The 26,137-nt window shown below is 48.5% G+C and overlaps 1 protein-coding gene and 1 non-coding gene across 2 annotated transcripts in view; both read left to right on the forward strand.

Moving 5' to 3' along the window:
• LOC120949082 (coiled-coil domain-containing protein lobo) overlaps positions 1-26,137 on the forward strand; it is a 168,676-nt gene that overhangs the window by 119,349 nt on the left and 23,190 nt on the right. The window lies entirely within an intron of this gene.
• On the forward strand, positions 1,331-1,428 carry Trnay-gua (transfer RNA tyrosine (anticodon GUA)). Its single transcript has 2 exons — positions 1,331-1,367; positions 1,393-1,428. It is a non-coding gene; the product is annotated as a tRNA-Tyr (tRNA).

Below are 26,137 nucleotides of genomic sequence, written 5' to 3' on the forward strand. Positions count from 1 at the left end.
GCAGCTCTTCAATGTAGGGATCGAGCGGGTGGCGGAGAACCTCGGACTGCAGATAAACGAGGCAAAGACCAAACTGATGATGGTAACACCAGCGGCCCAAACAATAACTGATCCAAACCTACGTAGGCGCATCGTACAGATAGATGAGTGCATTTTTGAAGTCTTCATCTATCTTGAGTCCAAGGTCAGCAACGACAATAACATGGTAGCTGACTTGCGCGCAATGATGCTGGCGACCAACCGGTACAGCCTTAAAAATCAGTTCACCTTAAAGAACCTGTCGCGACGGACGAAGCTGAGACTATATAGTACTTATTAATGGTGGGTCATACGATTCATTTCACGACCCAACCCAGAGTCAGGTGCGAGCCAGTCGGAATCGATTCCGACCCATGGGTGCAGCGGGTGCGCTAGGTCGGAGTCGGAATCAAGCTTAAAAAGCTTAAACTACTCCGAGTTCGGGTCAGGTGTTGAACCTACCTTAACCCGAGCCGACGTGAACTCGCTGCACCAACGAGTCGGAGTCGCTTATGCTTTCTTGAACCTTGGAGTCGTATCACCTACTGAAACTACTTGTACCTTTCGGGTCGACCCGAACTACTCCGGGTCGCTTGCCCATCACTAGTACCTGTATAGTACCGGTATATATAGTATATATATATGCCCATCACTAGTACCTATATAGTACTCATATACGCCTCTGACTTATGGACATTGCCCAAATCTGGCGAAAACCGCGTTCGAGAGGAAGATGCTCAGAAGGATCCTGGGCCCGGTATGTGTGGAAGGACAATGGAGGAGCCGCTATAATGACGAGCTATACGAGATGTTCGGCGACCTCACTGTCGTGCAGCGTATCAAGCTCGCCAGGCTCCGGTGAGCTGGCCATGTTGTACGCATGGAAACAAACGACCCAGCCCGTAAAGTCTTTTTAGGCCGTCCACAAGGACAGAGGAGGCGTGGTAGGCCCAAATTGAGGTGGCAAGATGACGTAGAGGCGTCCGCCATTAAGGCCGGAATGACGGATTGGCAAACGAAAGCGCGAGACGGTGAGCGGTTGTAGCGCCGGATAAGTAAATAAGTAAGCTTATGCGTCTATGTAAATGTAAAATCTTGAAATTTCAATCAAACGCTTGTAGCGAACAATGTTCGTTGCTTTGATAAGTATCATGTTTGTCTTGTTTTTTAATTTTTCAATTTTTTTTGTTCAATTTACTTCAATTCCTCATTTCCAATTGTATCCCCGACCATCTCAAACCAGCTGACATGCACTCCATTTAAAACCATTTTTGATGTAACAAACATACGAAATACGTTTTATTGCGCCAACCCTTCGATAGCTCAGTTGGTAGAGCGGTGGACTGTAGAAGCATGATGTGTCGATAGAGAGTAATCCATAGGTCACTGGTTCAAATCCGGTTCGAAGGAGAGTTGAAAACTTTTTTTTTGACCAAGCCATTCTTCTGCGCCAACTGTTCAACACACGTTAACCGAGCCTCTTTTGATCTTTTTCGATTTAGTTTGCAAAATATATCTTTTCATTCGTTTCTTTCTCTCAGTGCCTCTATTTTACTAAGCAGCATACATTTTGTTTCCCTGCAATTGCAAAGCTTTCACTGCGTTTCATGCGTGCAAAACTGAAATTCTGTCAAGCAACTCCGGGACAGCCATCACTTCCAAATTGGCAACCCAAGTCCCAGTGTCCATCGCCCACCCAGAAAAGGGCACGCATGCTTCGTTGCCTCCCCGGGTGAACGGTAAACGTAATGATCAACTGCTCTACGTACACACGTAGGGGGAATGCGCCAAACCGTGAAGAAAAGAAATTTCAAATATTCTACCCACTCTCGCTCATGGTGGGAAAAATAAATGGTCCACGTATAAGGGAGAGTTTCACAGCAAGGTCCAAGCTGGTGGCCAAACTATTCCGCTACATCATACGTGTGTGTGTGTGTGTCCATGTGTCCGAGAAACATAATTTGAGTGAACGGTGGAAGGGCGAAGAATTCGGGAACGGTGGGGAAAGATAAATGCCATCTAACGTACAGCGGTACGTGTGCGACAAGAGCCTTACGTTTTGATGGCCGTCGGTGGTTGACTTTGCGAAGAAAGTAGAAAACTCTGTGTGTGAATGGGGGGAGGGGGGAATGGAGCGTATTTTGTTCCCGAGAGTAGAATTTAATTTCGTGACGAATTGGGACCGATTTCCGAACCTTCATCATCCTCGGTACCCCCCCCTTACTCGGCTCACTCGCATTCTCCGCACCCGAAAACGGTGGACAACGTCTTTGACATGTCCTTTTGGGCGGGCGGAGAGAGAGAGGACAGAACTCACTGCTGTCGAAACGTGCCTAACCGAATGCGTTTTTCAACCCGGTTACACTGCCGTAACGGCCGTTTTCCGTGTGCGTGATCGTGAAAAACGACTGTTTTTTTGTTGCTTCTCTCGCTTTAATCCTTAAATATGCTTCTTTTTGGAATAACTATTCAATACATGTTTGGTGCCACCCTCGCGCTTTGCTGCCCATCGGAAGGCTCCGGCCCAGCAGCCCGGATCTGGTGGGATTTGCACCTTTCTTATTTCCCCTTTTCATTTCATTTGCGATGCTTCCCCTCTGATCACACACACAGATTGGGCGAAATACAGTGGAAAGCGATTTATCAAACTGATGACCGCTTCCTCTCGCTCTCCCTCTCTCCGGGGGCCGTTCCGTTTTCCTTTCTGTCGATGGGTTTTCCGTGACCGTGAGGCTATCCTTTCAATTACAGCGCACTGCAATGATTAATTGCGGCGCTGGGCCATCGAAAGGTGCCAGTGTTTTTGGGGAAGAAACCACCGCGCGAACGGGGTCCGACATTTCCCCCCACCTCTATACCCCGGTTCCCCGTTCTTCCCTGCCGAAAGCTGGATCGAGCAGGGGTTTGGTCAGCGAAAAACACCACCCCGACGACTTTGATGGATGAAAGGATGCGAAGGTGTGTGTGTGTCCGTCTCGAACGGCATACTTTAAACCGATTACGGTGTGTGCGAGAAAGGAAGGGACCAAGGGACGCTATCCTTGAGTGAAAGTGAAGGTTTTGGTTTGGTTGTTGGTGTGGTCCAGCTTTCCAAGCGAGCCCTTTTTTCCCCCAAACCTGATTACGAAGTCAGCGCTAGCGCGATGTGTCCTTGTTATCCTTAGGCCCGGAGTGGAATAGTACCTCCTGACCATGCTTCCCATTTCCTGGCCTACCTCTTTTGGCAAAACACCTCTTTCACCTCCTCCGTCATGGAAAGGCACATGCAGAAGAAAATTGGGATCGAGATCGAATTTATAACCTCGTCGAACTTTGAGCGAGAAACAGAGGTGTGGTGGATGATGGGAGGAAGCATTTGGGAGTGGCACACACCTTTGGCGACATTTAATCCCATACCGGGAATCTTGCCGTCCGCGCGGAAGATGGATAAGGACGGCACGGTAAAGAATGTTCCGTTTTTTCCCCGTTGCCCAATTCGTTTTTCGTCGATCGGGGGCATCCTTTTTCCCCCCCCAGATCGAAGCACAGTGTGTGTGTGGGTGGGTGCCCTGATTGATTTCGTTGCCGCTTTTTTTTTGTCCGATTTTTCTCAATCGATCTGCTGAATCCTTTCATTTGTTTTTACGTGTTTCCCTTTGTGGCCCCTGCAAAGGGTCGTCGCGCTGTGCCGAACATCGGCCGGCTGACCGGTTGACCGGTTGAAGCAAACTTGCTGCGAAGTTATGGCTTTAAGGAAATACACCACGGAAGCGGAAAATACAACGGACGAAGGAACCCTTTTTCCTTGGTTTGGGAAGGGTGTGCAAGAGTGGAAGGAAAGCAGGGCGAGGTGAAATAACGCGAAAATCTCATTTACATCGGACCTTTGCCGTATATGATTCCGTTCCCTTTCCACCGTTTCTCTTCTTCAAGCGATCCTTTTTTTCTGTTCTTTCTTATCAGTCTCGCGTGTATGGGTGAGTGTGTGTAGTTGTGCATTTTTATATGATATATGGGTGCGTGTGTGCGGGTATGTGTATGTGTGCAAGGCCTCTGTTCATTTGAGATAATGTGTTCTTGCTTGAAGTTTTTTTTTTTGATGCCATACGCCGTTGCTCGTCCGGAAATTCATTTCCACGCTGTGCACACACACACACACACGTCCTGCCGCCACTCCCGTGAGCCTTAAAATATCTTCCTCCTTCATTCACTCTCTTCCCTTCCCCCCCTCTCTCTCTCTCTCTCTCTCTCTCTCTCTCTCTCTCTCTCTCTCTGGCTCTCTTTGCACTCGTTTGGTGAATTGCTTTGAATCGAAGGCGTCCTTTTTTCTTCTTCTTCTTACCGTTGTATGTGCACATCCTCCCCCCCCCGGCAGCTCGTCCACCCGTCGATGGCTCCCTCATCTGAGTCCCCTTCGCGCACGTACAGCCTCGCACAAAGATCCGTCAGCCGTCGATGTCGTGAATTTTCCTACATTTACCCCTCCTCCTTCACACCCATTTTCAAACCCCCAACAACAACAAAAATGGAAGGGATTTTCCTGATGACCGTCGGCCGTACCCGTAAGGATCAGCAGTAGAGAAGCAAACGAACCTACACACACACACACACGATGTCCCACACGTGATGGCGGGAAAAAAACAACAACAAAAAAACACCCTTGGAAAATGTGTGCAGGAAAAAGGTAGCGTGAGCAGAAAAAAACCCAAAAGGGAAGACATCTTCAAATCAGCGACAGCGAAAAGACCCCTCTCTCCGCAACACACCCCCTCTGACCGTACAGTGTCCGTGCCCGGCAGTGTCCGGTTTTCTTTGGCGCGGCGCGGACATTTTCGTCCCAAATTTTCTTCCGCCGCTGCTGCTGCGTTTCCTCCGAATGTGTGATTTCCACTCCGCCCCCTCCTTCACACTGTGTCATATGTGAACGGAAGCTGGAGCTGGTGGCGGTGGAGGAGGAGGGTTCAATTTGAAGGGTGAAAATGGAAGACGAAGCAACGACTGCTGCTGCTGCTGCTGCTGCTTGACCGGCATCGTCAAGGGAAACGCGTTCAAGGAAGCAACGTGAGGCGGACTATTAGAGGGGACTGCACGTGCGGTATGGGAGGCTCTGTCCCATTAGAGTGTGTGGTGGAAGCGGGCGGAAGGAAGCGACATGAGATGACGGTAAAAACGGTCCAGCGAGAAAGCAACCAGCGAAACTAAAGAGCCAAAAAAAAACAAACGCCGTACTTTCGCTCGCCGGAGTTCTTTTTGGTTGTGTGTATTTGGGAAAACGCAAAGTGGAAAAGTTTGATAAAAAAGGACGCTACCGTACACACACACACACACAAGGGCGCACAAGACGCGTTGAAAATGTTGATAGAGAGGGAAAGAGTAGAGAGTAGAAATTTCCACACCGAGCAGAAAATAAAGTAAAACGAAACATGTCGGGGAAGAAAATCGTCGCCGTCCGCTTCAGGTCCCACCCACTGTGCTGGACAATGGGCAGGATGAATCTTCCACCCGGGGCCCTGGTCCAGCTCGGTACTGCGTCTTATCATCATGTGTATGTGTGTGTGTGTGTTTCTACGGCAGGCAAGGACTACTGCCGCCTGCCCGGACGGGTGAATTTGAGTAGAAGGATAAATTGGAAAGAAAAGCGTCCAGCGTGTGGTGCGCGCGCCCAACTCGCGACTGCGGAAAACGGGGAAAAAATGATGGTACGAAACAGAAAGGAGAGAAAGAAGGAAAAAAAACGAAGGAAAAAACCGCCACTCACCCGCTGCGAATCCTAACATAGATCTCCCACATGTCCCACAGCACGGGCTGGAATAGGCAGGAATTTTCTCGCCCCCCTTGCCCCTAACCCACCACTCACTTCCCCACCGTGATGCAGGTTATTTTTCTTCCACCGGCCACCCACCGGGCGTGCTTGCCGCGATCACATGCATATGTGTTTAGAGGTGTGTGAGTGTGTATAAGTGTTCCACATGTGTGTTTTTTTGCTCTTCATCGCTTCATCTTTCCTGGTCAGCCAGCTTTCTTCTTGCTACCTCGGTTTTTTTTGTGTGCATGACTGTGTCGTGTGTTTTTTGGAAGATTTTCTTATACGCTTTTCGGACTGGCGTGTTTTTCGTGTTGGTTGCCTTCTTTTTCTGTTGGCTCATGTGTGCGGTCTCCTTCATTTTTCAACCGTAGCAACCGGCGCGGGTCCATTTTCCTTCGTTTCGCATCATTCCTCTAACGCCGTAACGCCGCTCGTTCTATTACGCCACCCTCATTTGTCCGCAACCGTCTGTATGCGGGACCACACCGGCCAAACGAGCAGGGGGGAGCGGGGGGAGGGGGGGGAGATGGTAAAATGCGCGCAAGATGAGATTTTTTGTTTGTTCCTTCGCTACTGTACTCGTCCCCAGCAAACGTTCCATCTACTCGCGCGCCTACTGTGGTGATTCTTGCTGTGGCGGTGTTTTTGCTTTTCTCTCTCTCTCTCTTTCTCTCTGTATAGCAGTGTGTTTAAATGTTAAGGATCCTTTTCTGTGCGCTTTACGTTTCTTTTTTTTGTGTATGTTGTTGTTGCTCTCCCTCGGCTCGGCGCTTTGTTTTTCGCTTAAACGCAGCTTCTTGTCCAGGTCGAGCGCTGCACGTGAAAATGGTCCAACATATTTTGCCTTCCATTACTCTTCCTTCCACCCAACCGTTTTCACATTATTCACCCCCTCCTCGACACACACACACACGAGCGCGCTCGAACACATCTTTTGACCGTCTCAGCAAGGACTTCGCTTCGATTGCGAATAAAGTGTGCGCGCTTGGGGAGATCCGGGGAACGGTTCGTCGCTTACCTTCCGCGCTGCTTGCGTAGGGATGGTGCTGGCAGTGAGCGGGAAGCAGCGTCCAGTCAGCGCGATATTCGTCCGGGCCACGTGCAGGACTTTCCCGTTGTTCGCGCCCGCTTCCAAACCCCCCGCTCCCTCCATTCGCACCCATCCGCTTTGTGAAAGTGATTCAGAAAGGGCACCTGCTGTGTCTTCACTGCGACGACAACGGACGGCAGCAGTAGAAGACGATGGTGCTGCTGCCGTTTCATTTTCGCTCGAAGGCAAAACACGTCCTTTTGGGGGGACTCTTCAGCGAAAAGACTCTTTCTGCGAGCGTGGGGAGGGCAACGAGCGAAAACTGCGGCAAGCGTCCAGTTCGAACTGCTGCACGGAAATGCTGCGGAACGTGATTCGCTGGACGCTAGGGAAGAATTGGTGCTTTCCTCCCGGGGAATTGCTTACGTTAGGGTGTGTGTGTGTGTGTGTGTGGGTGTGAGTGGGTGGAAGGAGAAGAAACCGGTGATGGGGTTGCCGTATACCTAGCTCACGTCGTCGTCGTCGCGGGGTCGAGGTTTTCAATATTGTCCAGCGTGGAATGCGCGTCATGTGGCGCGTGAAGCCGCAACGGCGAACAAAAGCCGCGCACGGGGACAACCGTGAGGCTGGGAAGCAAAACTCGACAGCAGAGAAAATGGTAGCCCTATACGGTGGAACAGGAAGAAGAAGAACGAGAATCAAATCAACACAAGAAAACTCCACACTGGTAGACCTTTCGTATTATTATTATTATTCGTCAGCCGTGTTTTATATTTCCTGTGCACGGGAAGCAAAGGCACACAACCCACACGAGGGGTTGCGTTTGGGTTCGATTCGATGGAAATGAGATGGACGGGCAAAGAAAAATGCCCATGTCCGAGCAGTTTCACTACAAGGATCTGAACGAGACTATGTGTGTGTGTGTGTGTGTGTTTCACAAGTCACATCTGTAGGGATATATTGGCAAAAGTCTCCCCTTTTCGCTTGGACGCTGACGTATTTCGCGATTTCCAAAACGGTTACCCGCTTCCGCTGTTTGGAGTTTGAAAAGAAGAAAGAAAAAAAGCGTCCAGCCTTTTGTTCAGCATCCTTTCAATGCGCGCTGCTTCGCATGAAACGTTGCTTTACTGACAATTCAGCTCGTTCTTTTTCTTTTTTTTTTGTTGTTGGGAAACTATGCAAGCGAATGAGGTTTTACCGGTCCTGTAGCATAATCAGCGGAATTGGCAAATGTAAAGAATGAAAAACGCCATCGAGGGCAGATTTTATTCCACACGTGGGCAGTCCACCGAGAGTGTGCGGGAGAAGGAGTTTCATTTCGATTTTTTTAATCTAACCCTTTGGCATATGTCTTCGTAACAGCAGTTGCGGTATGAATGGAGAAAGCTTGTAGCAAGCCGTAGGAGTTTTGCTGGGTTGGAAAATAAAACATGAGTTGTTTCGTTTTCCTATAAGTTTGCAAAAAAACCCTAATTAAAACACAATTAAGGAAAAGGAATTCATGTAAAACGTTTCAAAAACTGTATCTTTTACATTAAGTAATGTAAGAAACCTTTACCATTTACCGGCAAAGCACGTAGATGTTGCTTCAACATGTTAAAATAGTTTTTTTTTATGTAATATGAGAAAGCAACTATTTATATTAATCAATACAATTCAGCTATGAAAATTGGCAGTGTCATGGTCAGTGTTGCAAACGGTGATAGTCGTCGACATAAAATTTTACAAAATGATACTTTTTGAAGCATTCTAGATTCACGCTTTCATTCGACAATCACGGAAAAAAATATCATTTGACCGCGCGGCCACATGCGCTGAAATATACAATGAAATGGACTATTCGACAGGCGAAATATCTGTCAGATAACGCATCACTGCAACCAGGCGATGAGCAATGTAAACAAATAATGTGCACAAAATCGAAAGTAAATCAATTAAAGAACTTCAATGTGAAGTATTTCGTTAATTTTCAGTCAACAATTCATCATTTCCATAATTTTGGGAATGTTCTGCTTAAGAAGATACCTTTTTAAAGTGACTTTCGAAAGCGGATGTTGTATCTCCCCCAACCCTTTAGCAGCAGCTGTCAGATATTTCACCTGTCAAATAGTTCATTTCGCTGTGTATTTCACCTCATGTGGCCGCGCGGTGGCACGAGGATATTTTTCTGCTACATTCATTTGACTTTTTGATTTTGCCGTACCTCAAGTGAACCAGATCTTCAACGAAAGTGGGTCTTTTTTCATGTTTTCGCGTGAATTTCTATACTCCTGTAAGTAAACACCATTTTTCTGGTTGACTGAGTGAAAATATCAAGTGGTCTAATGGCTAAGTATCGGTAAATGCACGATTAAGCAGTTTTGGCGTCTCATGAAAAATGTTAAATTACATTCATTCTACATTTTTTTACAATCATGTCATCGCAAAAGCATTGATTGTTATTGTACAAATGAGTGTCGTTTTTGAAAAGTCGTGTCATGGTGACCATGAATATCATGATCAAAAATGATTTTGACAGCAGCTTACTACGAATATCATACAAAAATGTCGACAATTAGCAACACTGGTCATGGTACAGTCTTCAACTCACACGACTTAACAACATGCCTGTAAAGTCTAGAATGAACCATCCCTCCCTAGCAAGGGCTTGACTAACTGGCTGCGTGGTACTGAATTAAGACTCGAAAGCCTATATAAACCGGTATGTCCGCGTAGGACGTTACGCCAAGTAAAAGAGTATTAAAGCTGAAGCTAAAATTAGAGTTTCACTTCATGTTATAAGGTACGGTGTCTGAGGCGCTTAGCCAATTCAAAGTCTTCATAAAAACTAGTTTATAAACATATTACTGAATTGTTTTTTATACCTCCATTTCAAAAAGCCTTACTTATGTTAAACATTAAGAAGAAAATTAGAACAAGTCTTAGGAACATTCCCTCAAATCAAATTGAAAAATATGACGATCCTACAGGAAAGGGCTTAGCACTTACAAGATAGCTACACGGTTCTTCACGCGCACTAATTGATGTATGGGCGCACATAATGGTGCCATATCATCGCAAACATGCTGAAAACATGGAAGTACATCCATTAGCTGCTCTAGCTACAAATTGTTTCACACCAAAAGGACCAGAAAGATACAAAAAATAATCCCCCTAGCAGTAAAGCTGCCGGTAAAGCATGTAAAATGCCAGCTCAATTACTTCTCGCGAAACATGCTAATAATGCGCGCCGTGTGCCCGTGAATTCGCGCATCACAATTGCCCCATATTAAAATGCCATGCTTAACACACAGCTTGTTTACAGCTGTTCGCGATCTGTTCGGCTAATTTCCGCGCCACCACTCGCTAAGGGAATGATAATGAACCGATCAGCGTCTGCCTAGGGTTTGCCCCGCTGATCCTGCTAATGACTTCTTTACCGCCAGTACAGGGAAGACGAGCTTTTCGCGCGCGCGCGCTCGCTCGCGATGCTTGATGATTATGTTAAGCTATCAGGCATACTTTGAGCCACTGCGAAACGCAGCATTCCCTCGCAGCATAATTACGCGAGCAATGTCCACCACGTTTGTGAGCGTTGTTTTCTTCCCTTTCTTTCCTTCGCTTTCTCTCACTTTCTTGCCTTCCCTGTGTACGAAAGCTGAAGCAAACATTCTCATTTCGTCGCGCTTCGGTAACGTCGCGCTTGCCGTGTGTTTTCGTTGATTTGTCCGTGCCCGTCCGTTCTGGACGCGTTTCCGGTTGCACAGCCCTGCTCTTCTGCGGGAGGGAACAGAAGGGAACGGGCGCGCAGTATAAATGCGCAATTCGCTCATTAGCGTTGCAAAGGGCCGTGCCCGTAGTGCGTTCGTGTGTGCAAATTGAAGGCAAAGGGAACGAGCGAACCAAAAAAAAAACTACATCAAGCAACGGAAAAGCAAATGGCTGAATGGCGACCCTGCGAACCAACTCGCGGACGCGCGGACCCTGCTGATGTGGAAAACCGCCCAACTGCATACTGCACTTCCCCTTCGAACCGGGTGCAAGGGTGGACCCTGTGTGAGGGGGGGGGGGGGTTGTATGCAGCAAAATTGGCCGCTTTTCACGCAGCCAAGTGTTTCGCCAGCGTTCTCAACGCAAGGCTTCCCACCCCACCCGAAAACGCAACCAAAATTACTGAAGCGATAAGCGACGAACCCCGGGCCGCAAAAAGGCTTTCCAGCGGGAAGGGACGAAAAAAGCGTCCTGGGAGGGTGAGGGAAGGGGTGGAAATAATTTACTTAATTCGGCTCCGGTACGGTTGCCTCTTATCATCACCGCTCTCGGGAGGTGACTTTTTCGAGGCTGTTCTATCAGCACCACCACCACCACCACCATCAACGTAAATTATTCTTCGCTGGGCCCACTGCTAGCTGGAATAATCTGGCACGCCGTTCAAGGCTTTGCTCACCAAAAATGCATCCTCCCCATCCCTGGGTCGGTCAACATAACGTTATGTTTCGTTTTCCGGAACCGTGGTGCATAACATTCTTTTGCACTCTCATACACACACACACACACACACACAACCAAAACAACTCCCAAAACGCAACCACCAAAGTGGTGGAAAAAGCTGACCGAAAAAACCACAATCTGAGACGTTGATGTAAGGACAGATAATGAGGAAAATCGTGTGCGTGGGGAGGAGTGGGAGCAAGGGAGAGGGGTGCACCACCACGTCCAACAAAGAAACGCGATGAAAGGGCGAGGCAGGAGATACAGGGTGAGGTAGATTCGCACAGGTACATTCTCCCGTGGGGCACGGATTGCCGCGAAAATTGCCCCCGTGCGACGGGAAGGGCAACGGGGGCAGACCATCAAATGGACGTCGTTTCCTTTTTCAGTCCGTCTATTTTTGAGCGCTCGAAAGATTCTTCAATCCTCCCGGTAGGGGGGAGAGGGAGGCAGGTGGAGGGCACGAGTTTAAATGCAGTTAGGTGAAGCATTTCGCTGCGAACGCTGCAACAAAACATCGTGGCGAAACGGTTTCCGTGGCTGTGCGAGAAGGAGAAGGCACGGCAAAACAACGGCACGGCACGGCACTGGCGAAGGGCGAAGGTCCGAAAATCACGGGACACACGCGATTTATCGTAGACGTGTGCATAATTTATGCTTGCGAGACCGGATGTGCTTCGGCGATCGCTAAGCTAAAGCGCTGATGCTGTCACGGTCAGCGGGCGAGCAGAGTGGCGCAACAGGCTGCCGTGAGTTTTGCGGGCTTGTTTGCTGAGAAAAAAAAACACATTTTACCCAATATACAGCATAACATATCAGAGGTGGAATTTTGAAGATTTTGTTGCGTTTTGTTGGAAAATGATTGTATGAGAAATAAAATCCGTCAGCGTTTGAACAGTAATCAATCAATCAATCAATCAATCAATCAATATGCTACCTGTTGCGCTAATTATAGTTTATGGAAGTGTGTGCAGGCTAGTTGTAAAGGAAACGAAAGGAAAATTAAATCCTCTATTATATGAATCAACAAAATCTCTAAAAAGCAAATATAAAAATATCCCTCATTCAACAACCATTTTAAATGTTCCACAAATATTAATTCTTTGCTGGATCTTTTTTTACACGAAACATTTTTCATTTACCATACTGCCTGTCCCGTAAAATGAAACAATTGAAACTGCCTTTTGCGTTCCATAATTGCATCATACAATCCGACCCAAAACGGTGTCTGCCCAAATCGAACATATTCACCAGGCAAATGAAAAACCATCATCCTATTACTGACACCAATTTGGACGGGCCGCCACAAAAGCCTCCGGCACACGGTCACTCAGTGTAATTAAATTTCAAATCACTGTCCGCCCCAAAACGGTACGGCTTGTCGATAGTGCAGGCTGTGTACAATACAATAGCACACACACAAAAAAGCCTCAATCCCGGTTTGCGGGATGCGTGCGACTTCCACGCGGACGTGCCGACCAGAACACTAATAATCGCATAATGTCATCAATTTGGTCACTGCGCTTAGAGCGATAAAAAAAAGCCTCCTGCGTACGATGCACGGACGACAAAACCATGATCGTTTGCATGATACTGCGCACACACAAAAAACACAGGAAGCAAGCCAACTGCATGCACGATGCAGCGGTGCAACAGTCGAAAGCAAGAACAAGAACACACACAAAAAAAAAACAAATGCCCGCGTGCCAAACATCAATCAATTTGCCACTTGCAACGCGCGACCTAACACACTACCAACAAGGGAACACCACTAACGCTGCGCGATTTGAATAGATCGACCCTGGCTGCTCGGGACGAAACCGGACTGCACTTTTTGCAGTTGCCATGAAGAAAAAATAGATCACATGCAACGTACGAGCGAAACAAAAAAATCGTGGAAACGCCCGTTTAACGTCTGTTTGCAACAAACCACACCGAAAGGCGCGAACCTACCGCGAGCACGAAGTGATGAGTGGAAAAAATTGAAATCCACTCAACCATCGCGCTAAGGCTTGACCCAGCAGCAGTAGGTACGATAGGTACCGGGTACCGTACGTGCGAACTCTAACCGGTAGTTATCAAACGTTGCACACAATGAACTGCAGCTCGCCATCGTCATCGTACGAGGCGATGCTTCCCTAGCGCGAATCCTCCGATGCATTGCGCGATTGAAACACACACTGAGGGGGAGCAACAACAGAAAAAACGGCGCAAATAAATCCCCCCAAAATGCAGACCACCCTTGGCACATGTCGAACAGCTCGTGATACAGCATGGTGCATTTCCACCCTCTCCCCCACACACATTGCACAGTCCCTGGGCTGTGGCATACGTATCACAAAGTCGATTCGATTAGGAAAAATTAAGCCCCATTGGCAACGGGACGGGAACCCGAACGGAATGCAACATGCAGCTCGGGAATGCATCCGAGTGGTCGAGAGCATTCAACATGCAGTAAGTTGATGGAGAACCGTTGCCCGTTGTCATCGCGCCATACTAAAGTGTGTGTGTATGTGTCTGTTGGCCGCGCGCTTCGAACGCGTTTTTCTGTCTGTCCATTTGGCCGTTGGCGGCTTCGTTACGGTGTTTCCTTCCTTCCTGTGTCTTGCTCTTTGTGTGAGGGTTCTCACATTTGGAAAGGAGGGGGGGGGGGAGAGTCCACACAACCGAGGGACATTTATGGGCGCACCGGGATGACGACGGATGATCATGCAAGGCCGATCCATGCCGGACGATTGTTATCACGCGCGCATGGAGAGCGCAAATAACCGATAGCACGGCCGTTTGCGTTCTTGTAGGCATGGAACGAAATGAAATAAGAAAAAAGAAAACGTCGCCCTACATTCGCACCACATACACACATACACACACGTGCGCGCAATACGTCGACGTTCGCGGGATCACTTTCATCGAAACGACATCTTCATCGTTGGTAAAAAGGTTTTCTCCGTTCGAGCAGCGTCCACCTCATCATCATCATCATCATCATCGTCGTCGTCCAGATCCGATTAGAAGGTGTCACACAAACACACACACACACACACACACGCACAACATACGACATTTTCAGCGGCCGTTCTTTCAGCAGCGGCGTACGACGTTGATAAACGATGATGACGGTGTGTTCGGTGTTGTTACGCTGCCCAAACGATGGTGTGATAAGTCGGGTGAGAATGTTTTCATCCTGAAAGGTGGGCTTTTTTTCTACCCAACCCCGGTAAACCGCTTTGGAGCTGCCATTTGCCATTTGAGCCGTGTTCGGGACATTGTTGCTGCGGGGTTTGCAAAGGCTCTTTTTTCTGTTCTGCCGTTTCTTTCCCGGGCGTGTGTGTTTGCGTGGCTTTGTGTGTCATTTATATCGACGGCAGTTCATGTTCTTGCGATGTCCTTTTGCTGGACCGAGGCGACAGTGACGGTTAAGCTTTCCCCTATACACCCAGCTACGCGCCGATGCGTCAATTAGTATGTTGACTGCTGGCTGGAGAGGTGGTTGGGAGGTGGTTTTGAAAGAAGCTAATTATGCGCTGACAGTGTTTTTGCCAATGAATGCTCTCTGTGTGCTTTGAGTTCGATGTGGAATCCCATGAGTGGATGGATGGCAAATGCCATTACTTCGATCAATTTGACCTGCACAATTGAGAATTGAGGTTTGGAGTCGCTGCGGATTCAAAATAGACCGAATTATTGGCCATTTCAGTTTTTTTTTTAGTTTGGATTACAGACTTTGAACCAGCAGGAGATGATTTCGCTTTAAAACGCCTCAATGTATGCATATTTTGCTACAAAACAATAAAAATAACACATAATCTAGAATTGAGCTTTGCATGATTATTGTGTTTCATTTGGCCAACAATTAATTATGTAACAATGCAGTTAAAGATTTATTATTTTCCTGCAGTTTGTTCCCATATTGCACTTCAATTGCTCATCAAATTCGCCCAGGGTGCTGTGCACAACGATAAATCAATTTCGATTGAGACACACGTTGCAGCCATCAAATGGCAACAAATATCCCATCCAAAGATGCTTGCATCCCTGGGAACCCCCTGCGTTGCCGATCATAATCGTGCCGCAGCCCTCCTTTAATTAACCATTTCGTGTCGGTTTGCTGTAGCATCAATCATTCCGGCCGATACGGTTGCCCTTGCCGAAATGGGCGTGAAAAATAGATCTTCGTGCAATTAATAACGCATAAATGTCACATTTTCCGGCACCGATTATAGGGACCCCGGGAAAATGAATGGTTGCATTTAGCTGTTTGCCGCTGCATCATCGTCCGTGGATGGCGCGAACTGCACACGCAAAGTGCCGTTTCCCTTTAGAAGGCTCACAGTCGAGGGGAGGGGGGGAGGGTGGTGGGTTTGCATATCTAATATGAATATTTTTTCCATTTATCAATTTGCACAACCCGAAAATCACACCAAGAATCGTTTCTGTTTTTTTTTTGTCCGCTTCCCCGAAACAATACCTCGATCAAACAGTGCAGCCCCGGGAAAGTCCCGTCGGCGTCTCTTCTTACCCGGGGATAATTGCATCGGCCGATCGCGCTTAAGACGGAGACCCCCGAAGGGAACCCAGAAGTGAAAGACAAACAAATGAATGAGCAAAGAAAAACAAACGACATAAGAAAAAGAACACAAAACAGATAGGCGCGGGACAACAGGGAGGGAAAGCAAAAACGGAGGAACGAAAAAAAAACAACATAGCAGCACCAACAAACGGATAAAAACGGCCGACAAGAAGTCGCTAGGTAAACACAAAACAAACAACCATACAACCCGGTGCCTGTTGTTAAGCCTGTCATTTTCGACGCAACCCTTTTTTTGTTTGGTGGTCCTTAACTTCGGCGACTTTGGGAGGAACGGGAAAAAACGGAACGCACAAATTACCATCCCAACACTTTCCACGAGTGCTGCCGGGAAGGGGTACAGTAACGGTGCAATAGATGCACACACACACACACACGCACAGAGGGGCAAGGACAAAACCATTAAATACACGATTTTATGCTAGCTCACAGTTCTCAGCGAACCCATTTGTGTTCCCGGGGGTTTGGGGTCGGGAGGCAGCAATGGCTGGCAAACAAATCTACGGTTTTAGATTGGATTTGTCTTTTCCTCTCCGTCTCTCTATCTCTCTCTCTCTCTCTCTCTCTCTCTTATCCTCCAGAAGTGTGATGGGTCGGATATGACCCGGTTTCGGAATAGCCGTGGCAGCGTTATCCTGTCACGAAGTCGTCCCGTCCCAGGGTGTTGTTGGTTTGTGGCGATGATAGCCTAAAGGACCTCGCGCGCACTTTTTCTCTCTCTCTCTCGCTCATCCACCACCACCAGGTAGCGATGGTTCCGTCCCGCAGATCCTATCAGTGCCTATTTATCTAATTGTTAGCGCATTTCTTGTGCCGTGCCGTGTGCATTTGCCTTTGAGCAGAGCAGCGGCAACACTCAGAATTCAATGACAAAAAAAACCTCAACCAAAAGCCCGACAACTGTCGAGGCGGATTAGCCCTTAAAAGGTTAAATAAATGGGTGGCAATAAATCATTTGACTCGATTGCCGTAAATCATTTGCTCGCGAAGCCACTACCAGAAAGGGGGAGGGGAGGGGTGGATTGGCTGAAAGCGAAGAGTGTAATGTTGAGGCGCAAAGCATACGGGGCCCGATGGCTGGGTTCGATTGCAAATTGAGACGGCAACGGCAGTGGTGCCGTGTTAAAAGTTTTCGCATTGGAGCACCCGGGAGTTCATTGATGGTTGCTTTTTTTTTTGGGAGGCGGATGTGGTAAACAGGGACGTTATTCGATCCCACTAATCAAGGCCAATATGTGCCGGGAAAACGAAAAGCGAAAGAAAAAAACACCGAAATTATAAAATCAATCGCTTCCAATCGCAGAGGATTCCTTCGGGGAAGACGGTCGGTGCTTCCCCTTCTTGGTTCCTTAAGGTCCCAAACACTCAGGGCAGGCGAGGTGCCAAACCAATCTTCCGGTTCTTGTTTGTGCGGTTTGCGAAATAACCAAGAGCGGAGAGGTTCTTTTTTTTGGAGACATATTGAATGGAATTTACTGTTACATTTGCTTAAAATAGCTCAAAGTGTGAGCATAAGGGAAATAGCGCATTAACGGGGTTGGCATTTTTTACATAGCTTTGCACAGTTTTCGAAGCCTTTTTGAAGCTTCACCTGCCATTCTTTAGACATTATTCGTCACTTGTAAATCACACGATCGCTCGTTGGACCTCTCCTGCACAGCCATCTGTTGCGGTGCATTCTTTGCCGAACAAAAATTTAGTCTCAATTGACATTGCAATGCAATGCGGATGCGATGCAAAAGCGAACCAACCAACAAAAAAAAAGGCACGATGGAATGACGGAAAGAATGAGACAAGATACCGAAGCCATACGGTGCCGCCGATGCTTGTTCCCATCGAACAGGAAACAGCGAGAATGTGCGATCGAACGTAAACGGAGCCACAGGAAAAGAGAGAAGCGAAAAAGCAGCAGGCCACGCACCGCGAGTTCATCCCGCACACCAAATTCATCGTCGTCCGCGCCCCGGTCATCGTCATCTACATCATCATCATCGTCACCGTCATCCCCGGCATGGTTAACACGATGGAGAGACGATGAATTAAATTAAATTAATGGTAAATAATATGCGGCGGCAGCCAACCTTGTGGGTAACTCTAGACGCTTAAAATGTATGTGACGAGATCGGTGACGGGACACTGCTGATGCGAGGGGGGGGGGGGGGTGAATTGGGGATGGCAGCGGCTGACTGGTAAGTGAAAATAGCTCGGACATGAACGCTGAACTGTGTGCTGACGATCGCGAAAAGAACTGATCCCGCGAGTGCCCTTCGCATGGCCTTTCAGATCGTGACGATAAGACAACGCACCGTACAGGAAGAAGGAGAAGAAGAAGAAGAAGAAGAGCAACGGACACTGCCGGTCGGAGTCATCTCAGATGTCTGTTTTTATGTGCCTGCGTCCAAGCAAGGGTGCGAAATTCGTTAGCCTCAACACCTAAAGCGACACCCTAATCATGGGGAAGGAAGTGTGACAAAATGGAAGAATTTCGAGAAGCAGGGAAGGACCATTTCGCGCCTTCGGCAACTCAGCGCCATCAGAAGTGAAGAAAGTGACTGAAAACGTTCTGAAAGAGGCTAATATTGAGGAATTTGTTTAAAGTATAAACACTGTTTCCGTGTTTTGTTGTGGTATTCTTGATAATAATTGATATGATGCCTAGAAAACGTCTTCTTGATAAGAGTTTTGCTCTGAATTGTGTAATCTGAATGCCTTCCAACTTGGATTAACTACTCAAACACCAATTCACCCAGGCTTTGACACTAAAGCACACCAACTCTTCGGCTGCATACCGTAATTAGCTGACCGAGCTCGCGAACATAACTGCATAATGAACTGCAGACGTGCATTCAGACCCGGCAATAATCCATCCTCGCTGCTCCCCCAGATGCCTAACGACCAGCGTCGAAAGAAGCAAAAAAAAAAAATGACAACAGAAAACACGCGATAAAACGCAACGCAGAAGAGAGCAGCACAAAACCGCGCTCAATCCCAAAACCCCGACCGCAGTGAAACGAAGCGCGAAATGTCGGGACCTCGCGAACGCGCGCACAACCGCCAATGTGAGGGCAAAACCGCGACAACGGCAAGACGGGCAAAACGGCCGCCCTCGTCACAAATGCTGGGGACAGAAGACCAGGAGGACAGTGTAAAGCAGCGGTAGGAGCAGCAGCAGCAGCAGATCCTGCACGACATCAACAAAGTCAGTGAGATGAAAAATTATATCGAAATGAATCGCTGTAATTTAAACGAAGGCGATGCGGATAAGATAGCGCAGCTCGCACATGCAAGTGTCGTCGTAAAGGTTCCCTGCTTTGCCCTTCCTGGATAGTGGGGAGGACAGGATCAACCACACTGTGCCAAGCCAAGTGTTCCTTTCTTTCACACACACACACGTCCAGTGGAATGCGCGAATCGTGGTCTCGCGAAGCCGCTGCTGCCATCGTCGTGTGTTGGTTCAACCGCAGAATGTCCACCTTCGCCGCTCCAGCCAGCGTTTCAAGGGGAGAATCTGCCGCGACACCCAGCACCAATCCCTCTGGGGTCCCAGTGCTTATATTCGCGTGATTTTCAAGCTGACGGAAATTTATGGACCGCCGGGCCACGGTCTGACAACATTAGCGTTCGGAGCTATCACGAGATAATTTATTTTGCCGTCGCGAACGAACGACGGCCAAAACGGACGCGACTCCCCTGCAGCGCCGGGCCCAAATGGCAGCCGTGCCGGGGTCTCCCGGATCGTCCAGCGGGTCTCGCTCGCCGTCGGACATTAGTTGATTAGTGTGTGTGTGTGTGTGTTCATGGGGTGGCTCGGGAAGAGTGTCAGCCTTTGGGCGCTGGCCCTTCTCCCCTCTTGTGGCCCTTCTGGCACGGCTCCAACCAGGGATAGAGCACTGTGTGTGCCTTCCCTTCGAGCACTTACCGCGGTAGCCGCGTACTTGACCGCGCACGGCAAGTGCACCAATTTTGGGCCAAACTACGACGAATCGATTTTGGCTGCGGTCACAAAAAAGCATGTGTTTTCCAATTGCTATGCTTACCTCGGTATGCAGCTACACCCGGGTCACAAGACGCCTCTTGGCTCTCGCGAACACCTTTTAGACCACCCAGAGAAACCCGGGGCAGTTGCCACTTACGGATGAAGCTGTCATAAGAGTTGCATCCTCAGAAAGAAGGCAGAAGGCATACGCCTTTTTTTTGTGTGGTGGTGTGTTGCCGTGTTGGAGGATTTTTGAGCCTAATGATCCAGCCAGCCAGCCCTACCAATAAAAGGCATCCCGTTTCGGCGAACTGAGCCAGCCACGAACCCGAACCTGGGATTAGGGTTAAATTGGGTGGTTATTGCAGTGTGGTGATTCGAACGTTGTTCGAGGTCGTTCGGCGAGTTTTGCCCGTTTTTGTGGAGGGATTAAACATTGTTTGCTTGTAAAGTGCTCCGAACCTCGATTTAGAACGCCATAAAGATGCATGCTATGCAGGTAGGTGTAAACGGACAACTTTGTGGCCTTGTGGAATTTAAACATTTCTATCGTTGGCTTGTTAAACAACTTATTTATGGACACAGCACAAGCTGTAGTTTTAGCGTCATACCATCCGCTCATTGCCCTTCCAAACAAGGCTAAACCCATTGGTACAATATTGATCATCAATCCGCTGTCGTCGTTAGGGAAGAATTTAACATTTACCGATCGGGCCCGTCACAGTTGCAACAATGTCTAGAACCAGCCCACGACCCATTGCATACATCATCCATTTTCACTGTCCGTTCAATAATCTATTAATTAGCTCGACCTCGACGCTATCGGTGCAGAAAAACCGCCGTTCGCGAAACCGGTGAGGGGCATCTGTCCTACCACTGCGGTGCGTTTAATTAATTTAAATATTGCTGCGTTGTGTATCGTACTATCGAACCCGCTGAAAACCCAACTGTGCGACCCGAACAAGCAACAAAGGCTGCTAAATGGACGGAAAGAAAACTGATCCGGCCGATACGATATCGCACGCAGCCTCCTCCCCTGCATTCGCTGCATCAACACTAATTGCCTAAATTATCTCGCCCGACCGGGTCCGCCCCGGAGTGCGCTGCGCTGCTATAAAATTACACCATAACTCAGACCATCTTACACACAGGGACAGGGACCGGAGAAGGCTTCATCATCTTCGGCAGTCGATCGTGCCGCGAGCGCGATCGCTTACCGGTTGTGTTGCGTGTTGCGTCTGCTGTTACCCTTTTTTTTTTTTTTTTGTTTAGCTTGCTTGCATCTGCACTGTCCGCTTCCTGATCGGTCGTTCCTTTCTTCCTGCAAATCCGTCAAAACCGGTCAAGCAAAAATGGCCCCTCACGCTGATCGCTATCTCCCTTGATTCGGTGCCGAGGTGTGCTGCGCGAGATTCGCTGAGATTTGCCGGCTCCCCGTTGCAGGCGTGCAAGTGCCGGATCGGCTGCAACCGGGTGCTGGATGGGAGAGCGCGCGTCCGCGCGCGAACACACAGGATCCCCAAGACAGATTGTATTGTGGATTGTGGTGTCGTGCGTTGGACCTGCTGGTATTGGATCTCCTCAAAACCAGTGCTTCCCGCCAGGTTGCGGGGTTGGCGCTGCGTGCAATAACAATAAGGTTCGCTTGCTTACGATCCACTGTGACATGTCACCTGAAGTCACCGAATCACCCAGGGTTAAAAACCGGGTTCCTTCATTGGCGCACTATTATAATGGTGTGTGTGTGTGTGTGTGTGTGTGTGTGTGTGTCGTTAACGCACTTGGCTGTGCGATGCTCCGTTCCGTTCCCGTTCGATTTCTGCCAATGTCCCCGTGTGTACGGTAGCTTTCCTGCGCATTGACGCGCGTACCTCGTAAGAAGCGGTGTCATATCGGTATGCTTCAGCCATTATCGTAAACGCTACCCATATGCTGCGGATTTCCACAGCCAGCTCCCTCTACCATTCCCGGCCATTGCTGGTTGCGCAAAGAAAAACCGGCGCGTTTGTGTCTTCGCTGTCTTAGGAGACATTGGTACAGGCGAAAAAGGGATTGACAGGCGGCTAATTCTGCGACAGTGGCGTGTTCTGCCTAAACGATTCTAGCGCTCGTGGAGCTACCGGCTTTTTGAGGCTGGTTGGGAATAAATTGCAGACGGCACGAGATAACGTGTTTGCGCTGGGGTCTGGGGTTTATGTTGTGGGCTTTACCGTTTGTCGCTGCAACCTACTAATTGATTGTGGGCTAATCAGCGATCAGCGATGGTTTGTCGCACGGTATCGATTGCTATCTGGGCATCGCCCCCTTTTCTGGAGGCGTTTATAAATGTCTACAACACGGCAAAGCAAATTGTGTTGTTACGCTCTGTTCGTTGTGCTAAATAAATGATATTTAAGGGCGACTTCTTGAGCTTAAAATTGCACAACATATCCTGATTCAACCATCAACTGTCAGCATATTACCCTCAGTTTTATTGGGATCGTATACCCAGCAGCACATTATTGAAGGGCGATCGACGCAATAGAGACGATTAATAATCATTAGGCTCCCCGAAAACTGTTCCAGCCTTCTGCTGCACCTTCAAAGACGCACACACAAACGATCGAACGAAGCCTCACACACGGCGGCCATCGGTGCTTCATTTTTGCTTCAAACCCCTCGCAAAGCATAATTGCCAATGCATTGCGTTTTTGCACTCGCCCCACAATCGCTCGACCGAACGGCTCGTGAACGGCTGTTACTCTTCAGCCGTTTTATTGACCTCTTGCAAAACCGTACGCGCGTTCTCGCGCGGGCCTTGTACGTACCGAAAACCACTAGCGCTCCCTTTTTTTGCTCTCTCTCTCTCCCTCTATTACAGCACCAACATACAACATATGCTTCTGCACTGGGGGCCGCGTCAGCCTGCACCAGAAGTGCAAAATAATGAAGCATTATAATTTCTCATAAATTTGCACGGCCCACCGTTTGCCCGAGCCTGCGCTACCGCCACCGCCACCGCAGTCTGCTGTTTTGGGTTAGCGCTCGATTGCGTGTCGCCGTCCGTGTTCCACCTGTTCCACCCAAATCAGTCTTCAACCGAAGGGGGCTCCAACGGAAGGGGGGGGGGGGGGGGCTCCCAGCCAGCTACCACGCGAGAGTCGCCAGCACCACCGCCACACCGTCTCGGGTCGCTGATTTTCGTTTCCCGGGGATTAAGTTTCCGTCCATCCGCTGCCCGGGACGCCGCCGAAGGGCTGAGACGGAATATTGGGGGAATAAAAAAGTAATAACGAAAAAGGAAACAAGGCACATACACTCAGCCACACACACAAGAAGCACGCACGAAGGCGCATTCTGTCCGAGACACACACACTTATTCGGGCGACTGTTGGGCTTGACCACACACAGAAGTCTGACCGCGTCCGCCGGTCTCCGGTGTCGCCGAGGTGCTGTCGCCCTTCCGGTCGGCGGTCGGTTTGTCGGTGTGCGTTGGGTTAAGTTTGCGTTTCCCACCGTATCTCAACATCCTGGACAGGAGCTTTTTTTCGCTGCTGCTGCTGCGGCTGATATATGACGACGTCAAACCGAATTTTGAAGAGAGAGAGGAAAGTGGCAGCCCGCGAAATTGAGATTGAATCTCACGAGCTCGGGAAGGTCCACCGGTCGCCGAGCACCCCGGATGGGTCTTCCCGGGCTAGTGAATTATGATTATGTTACGTCCCCCGATTGCATTTTCCCATCCTCTTTGCCCACTTTTCACCCGCAAATCAACACGTTTAATTCTTTTAGCGGGGTAAAGAGTTTATTTTACAGATTATCCTTGCCGCTATTAACGCTCCTTTTTTGTTTGCGGCGCTTTTTGGGCTCATCCGCAAGACTTTCGCAGATATCGGATGCGATAAAACGGTAAGGCACAATGTTATGTGTTATACAAACGTAGCTTGGATCCAAAGCATTAGGCAAATGTATTTAACTTTCGAAGAATATAGAACTTTAAAGATAAACTTTCTAGTTTGAATTTGAATTTGCTTGTAGTGGTTTGGGTATGAAAGCCCCTAAAACTAGGCAAACAGCACAGCAAAAGGTGCTGTTTTACACCTTTGTTATAATTTAAGCAAAGTTGGAACCATTTTCATTAACGATCGAACCAAAATTAAACATAAGATATTATTTTAAATAATCAGTTATATCAATCAATCGCAAGATTACGAGTGAAATGAAGCAGTCCTTCACGCACGCACAAATTTAACTTCATTTTTTCCGTTTTTTTTAAAGTACCCTTGACAGGATTCAGCTGCCCGTCGTATTTCAAAATGTGGGTCATTCTTTTTAACGGTACTCATCGCCGAGTGTTGCAGGTTGAAACATGCCATTTTTGCGTGAAAAAAATGAAACATCCTTCGAGGCGAAGGCAAAATGTACTAAGAGCAAAAAACACTGTATTTTTTCTATCTCTCCATGTGGCTCACGCAAATCTAGCAACGACATTTATGGGGCACCATTTTGCATCCTTTCCCGCCTGGCCTTATTGACCGGCTATCGTGTCTGCCTGCTCAATGTGCTCAACGATATGATGCCGATTTGCCGTGCCGCAAACCGTTTAAGCCCGCTCCCCCATCAGAATGATGAATCCTTTCGCAGTATGCGTACCTAGGCCCGGTCCCTAAATGGCCTCCTTTACGGTTGAGAAATGTCCTTCGGAATGCAATTTGTTGTTATTGGGAAGAAGTGTTTTTGACCGCCGATGGACTAAATGCACTACCGAACACGGACGAATCGCAAGCAAGCGGGATCGAATTGGGTGGGGATCGACCCGAAGCAGCCGAAACGGGAGGATTTGTAGACCGCCAAAAAGGCGATTGCAATAAATCTCAATTTACATACATTTTTCTGTCCATTTGCTCGAACGACAACTCGGGACATCGTGTGTAGGGGATTTAACGGGCACTGCAAAAAGGGGAAGATGTTGAGATGGGGGGGGGTGGATTGCAGTCATCATAAGCAAACAAAACGTGCAGCTGTGCGTTCGCCCCAAAAGACAATGCGCACCCTTGTTGCTGTCCTCCGATGGGAACAATGGGTGCCGCGCGTAGTACGAGCCCGCGTAGATTCCGGGCCCGACCCGAACCCGAACCGTCGCTGCGGACGAGAAATCATCGTTACGGAGCATCTTCACGTTTGGGACACAAACCACTACGGAGGACCCATTGCGATTCCGTATCCGCTCGATTGCGCCCGCCCGGCCGATTGCAGCAGCGTCGTAAATCTGCGCCCCGTGCGCCCATCTGGAACGACGGGCAGATAATTGTTCGCACGATGCTCCAACGTCGCCGTAGTCGCCGGGGCCACCGAACAGGCCACACGTTGGCGCGATCAATGGGACCGATTCACTCACACACACACAGGCCGCCGTGTCCGAGATGTGCAGCGCAGCCAAAGATGGTGCAATGCTGACGCGAACCGATTGCGGCGGAGATGATGAAGCTTCGGAGATTCCCATAATCGCTGCGCACTTCTATGCAGTTGCTGGAGGATTGGTTTGGTGCTACCCATAGCTACTGGGTGTCTAGCCGTGGATTGATTTGTTTGCGCTCGCTCGCTCGCTATGACACTAGCCACCGGGGTGCTGGAAAATGGAGCTCATTCATGCGACTGGTAACTGGTGGTGCGGTTATAAGAAGTCGTAAAAATTCATAAATCAGCTAAGAAATGTTTATCCGCCCATTGACGATCATCTTCATATCTAGCCAGTCGGACAGAAGTCAACCAACTAAATGCAACAACATGACTCAACGTTTAGCTGCTATAATCACAAAAACTAACTTTGAATATAAAACGTTTTTTCGACACTATTTTGATCCAGTTTTCGTTCTACGCCAGTGGTGTATTTTCATGTTATGATTGACACGTCCTCCCATCTCGGCCCAAAAAGGAAAAGTATGTCAAAAAAAACAAAAAAAAAACAGTAATGATCGCACACCTTATTCCTGACAGGTTTCCGCATCCCGTTAACGGTAACACAAAACCGTTACTCTATTTTTTCCACCATCCTTTCGTCAATCAATTCTGAGCCAACGTCTTTGGGCCATCTATCACCAAGGACTTACTGATCCCGTTTACCGGGAATAAAGAAGAAGAAAAATTCAGAGTAAAGCGAAACCAGCCCTACCTTAACTATGGTTCAGCTGGCTTCTTTTTCACCTACCGGAGGATGGCTGTGAGACTACTTAAAAACACGAACAAAAACAAACTCCATCCACACAATCAACTGTCACGAGAGTGGGCAAT

This window comes from Anopheles coluzzii, chromosome 2, assembly GCF_943734685.1.
Source record: "Anopheles coluzzii chromosome 2, AcolN3, whole genome shotgun sequence".
Lineage (NCBI taxonomy): Eukaryota > Metazoa > Arthropoda > Insecta > Diptera > Culicidae > Anopheles > Anopheles coluzzii.